At 41.7% G+C, this 4,394-nt stretch overlaps 1 long non-coding RNA gene across 1 annotated transcript; it reads left to right on the top strand.

Moving 5' to 3' along the window:
- The first annotated feature begins 695 nt into the window (after positions 1-695).
- Positions 696-2,690, top strand: LOC109198652 (uncharacterized). The gene is made up of 3 exons (XR_002059345.2): positions 696-756; positions 1,751-1,802; positions 2,565-2,690. It is a non-coding gene; the product is annotated as an uncharacterized LOC109198652 (long non-coding RNA).
- Positions 2,691-4,394: the final 1,704 nt, after the last annotated feature.

The following is a 4,394-nucleotide window of genomic DNA, read 5'->3' on the forward strand; positions in this document are numbered from 1 at the left end:
TGTGTGTCCCTCATGTCTCTCATTTCCCTCGTTATCCCTCAGTGTATTTAAGCCTTGTGTTATGCTCTGTTGGTGTTCTGATTGTACTCTTAAAAAAAAAAAAAAAAAAAAAAAAAAAAAAAAAAAAAAAATGTCTAAAGGAACGGAGGAGGAGGAGGAGGAGGAGGAGGAGGCGGAGGCGGAGGCGGCGGCGGCGGCGGCGGCGGCCGCGGCCGCCACACCTGAGGTAGAGCAGGTGTGGGCCACTCCCGAGGCCTCCCCATCGGAGGCGTCCCGGCAGGAGCTTCCCCATGGGAGCCGATCCATGGAGGAGCAGCACCAGCAGGGGTAAATCCATTCATTAAGGTTCTGTGAGGAATGGACGGTGTGCGTTTGGGGCCCGTCTATTTACTGAATGCGATCCTGTGTTATACATTACTGTGTTTCTGTTAGGGATAAGAAGTACATGTAGTATTGCTTTGTTGCAACAGAAAGTGGACACATTTCACTTTCTGTTTGGTCACTTTGTATCTTTTTTTTTTCTTTGTCATTACTTTAATGAAGCACTGGCCCACTGTATCCAGGAAGAGGCCTAGTTAAGTGGCTGCATTGCAGATAGCAGACTGCTATTGATAAATGCCCCAGGGGCTTTCTGATCTTCATGCTCAAAAAGCTTGTCAAAGTATGCTTAGAAAGTTTTCTAAACTTTGCCCGCAGGAAGAGAGAAAGCAGAAGACACGTGGTGGTCGCCGCGTCACCAAGAGAGCTCGCCTTTCTGTAAGTAACATCCTGTATGATGTTAAATGGCAGGCCCTCAAAGCCCAGAGGAAAGAGAAAGGTCAGGTATCAGGCTTAGGGATTGACTCATTCTCATGTTTTGACGTGATAAAACACGGTTATTGTGGAAAAAAGAAGCCAGTTTTTTTGTTTTATCTGCACCTTTGTTTTTTGTTTTTTTTAAATTATTTAGTTTCTCTGAACAGGGCCTACTGCCTTTCTTTTTGTTAAGGGTTTGAGTAAATGAGTCACAGCACTCTGAGGAGGTTGCATTTGTTTGCAGCTGGCAAACAGCTCCATGTTTTCTGTTTTATTTTGGACATGGAAACTAGGCTTTCAATGTGTTTTGTTTGTTCTTTTACGTCCCCTGTGGTGTCATCCTGATAGGTGTCAGCTGTGTCTCCCCAGGTGTTTCCACTTTCCTGCCTTCTGTGTGTGTTAGCCCTACTATTCAGTCTGTCTTCAGGTTTCTCCAGGTTTCTCTCTCATCTGTTCGATTCATGCTTATGGGTTTTTGTGTTGTGGGGTTTTGTCATAGTTGACCATAGTTTAGTAAAGCAAAGGAAGCATAGGAACAAGCTGAGACACACTAGCTTTGGTTTCCTTATTTACTATGCTGGCCATTGTTCAGATACAGAAACGTAGAACTGCTGGAAAACTTTGGGAATCCTCTGTCACTGGGATTATCTGCCTATTGTTGGAAGCACAGGGATGTGACCAATGCTCTACTGCCAACTGACAGTGATGAACGTTGAACCGATTGTGTATAGTGATGTCACTCAGTGGCCAACCCCTGAAAGTAACAGGCTGCAGAGGGGAGAAACTGTGAAACGTGCTATTATAGTGACTTGGTTCAAGATGTCTGTTTTCCTTAATGATTTCAAAGCAATGTTCAATGGACAGCTGCTGTTCAACAGAACAATGCAGGTCACACTGCTTAGTCTTTACTGTACATTAGAGCTGTATGACATGAGTATTACTTTTATTTTCACAGAATGAAGAGTCTCACGCTGGTGAGCGACCACCAGGAGCAGCTGCTCTTCCCCGTGAGTATGTTCTAGAATAAAAGCGTACATTGAAGGTTTGGAGAGTTTAATGTCTTTTCTTGTCCTGGAGGTACCTAACTGCACAGTCGTGAAACTGAACAAAGTAACTGATGCATTTTTAATCCGTTGACTGAAAGACGGCAGTGGAATGAGAGGCTCATTGTCATGCTTTCCCTGTAGTTATGGGCTTGGGCAACATGGGAGGCCTGATGAGAGGAGGCGGCATGTAGTAAAACTTTCAGTCGACCTACATTTGGTCTTTCCAGACAGAATGTGATTCCTTCCAAAATCACGAAACATGACTGTTCCTACTTTTGAACAACAATGTGAAACTGTAGCAGCAGTTTTGTGCTCCATCACAGAGTATTCAAAGAGAAACACTATTCAATGGGATTTATTTTGTAAGGAGAAGTTTATCTGTACATTGTGCCCTCTGTGTTAACGTCTTTAAGGATGGGCAGAATGAATGGTAAGGATGTTTTGGAAACCTACTCAGCACTCCAGAACAAGCGTGGAACAGTTTCACATTTAGCTGCATGTCTGGTTGTTTCATCTCGTGCATTGTCAGAGATGGACTGTGGGATTGGAGGTGCTTTTGACAGGGAATGTGGGCCAAATGTAATGGGAATGTCTCGCAGTAAGTTTGGAGACTCCTTTGAAAGAGGAAGGGGTTGGTATTTATAGGGTTTTATTTGAAAGCCACTGATGCTTACTTCCACTCATGCATTTTGTTTCTTCTCTTCTGTTTGCTCACTTTTATAGGAACCTCCCATGGACCCCACGCCATGGTCGTCGCATTCGAAAACTTTTCAGGATTTATCGAACACGTGACGACCATGGCAAAGATGATGTGCTCCTGCCGGGACTGCCGCTTTTAAAAAAAAAAAATAAAAAATAAAAGCGTAAATTTTAAACTCTGCTGGTCTGTGAGTCTGATTAATATGAATCTCGTCCCCAAATTGCCACAACGAGTATTTGAATGAAGCCAACATAAGTTAGGAATGAGAAATCATTCAGGTTAAACCCTGTGTGGTGACTAATATATATTGACTTTTCTATTTGAAACAAGTGTTTTAGGTTGCATCTTAGTTTGAAGAACTGCCTCACTGCAGTAATTTTAGACACTCCTTTGACTCAAACTTCTTTCTGGAATAACAAATGCAAGACACACACTTTCTTTTTTTTAAAATTAATTTTCTAACCACTTTGAGTACATATTTTCACATGCTCGGAATACTTTTCCCTTACATGATTATATACCAGGCTTTTATTCCCTTGTGTAGTAAATGAAAATGGGGAGTTTAATCATATTGTGCCAGTACCACCATGTTCTTGTTTGTTCAGAATAATGGCTAAGAACATGCCGTTTTAGGGCTACCAAAAATGATTGTGGCCTATAACTTGTGACAGAAACAATATTTCTGGTTCAAACTTGTAGGATATCATCCAGAAGGGCTATATGTGACACATTATATCCCAAACAGTCTCTGCTGAATAACTTTTAAAATAACATAAATACTGATAATATGTCATTTTCAACCTGAAGGATGCGGCCTAGGTTTGGGACACAGCTAGGCTGTAGCCCGATTGAGGTGACGGTCTTGCCTCCGTCACGCCACCAAGGTTGCCTAGCAACCATGATACTAACTGCTGGAAATGTGGCACACAGCTTTGTTTAACAGAAATGAAGGGGAACATATTTTGTTCATTTGTTTGTTTCTACAAGAGCTTTGTGTGATTGATAAATATTTGAGGCTGAGACCACGGGATGGTAAAATCATGATTCTTGGGCTTCATTTCTGTACTGAACAGTCATTTTAAGTTTAGCTAGTAAATAACAATTAGCTCATGCTGTGTGTAAAGCAAAATGTACGAGCTGTGATAACTGTTCCTGATGAAATGAAGAGTAGACTGATATATGAAATATTGCTTTATTGGGTGAGAAAATCATACCATGTCATTGTTGTGGAAAATTTAACAATAACTTGCATCACACCCAGTGAGCTTGATTTGAAGTGGGTTGCACTGTGGAGAGGGCATCCCAGTGAAACACTAGGACCATCTCTGAATTGTGGCCACCGCCCTTACATCTCATATACAGAGACACTCTTAAACAAAGAACATTCCACAGCAGATCAATTATTAGCAGATCCTTATCTCTTCCATCTAGGAACAGTCCCGACCAACCGTCACCTCCTCTGCAACAGGATGTCCAGAGCCCTCAAGAGGAAAATGAGTCTGCTGTGAAGGTGCAATAAAACTGGGCCCCACTTATGATCACATTCCACATGCATACAAACTAGTGACAGGAGTGCTCTTACTATACTAAAGTCATATGGTTAAAATATGTGGTTAATACATGAGAAAAGAAATTCCACCGTTTGGATACAACCCCATTAGAATCACATTAAAACAAACATGGAGATTTCTTTTCCAACTACTGAACCATTGTGTACTAGTTGTGTCTAGTGTGAGACATATTACTTCACTTTATCATTAAATCCATATAGTCATGTTTTCCAATTTATTAACTGTTTCAGTAAAAGCACCCTCATCCCCAGTGTTGTTAGGGATTGAGGCACACATGCCTCA

The sequence above is a fragment of the Oreochromis niloticus genome, unplaced genomic scaffold (assembly GCF_001858045.2).
Source record: "Oreochromis niloticus isolate F11D_XX unplaced genomic scaffold, O_niloticus_UMD_NMBU tig00008610_pilon, whole genome shotgun sequence".
Lineage (NCBI taxonomy): Eukaryota > Metazoa > Chordata > Actinopteri > Cichliformes > Cichlidae > Oreochromis > Oreochromis niloticus.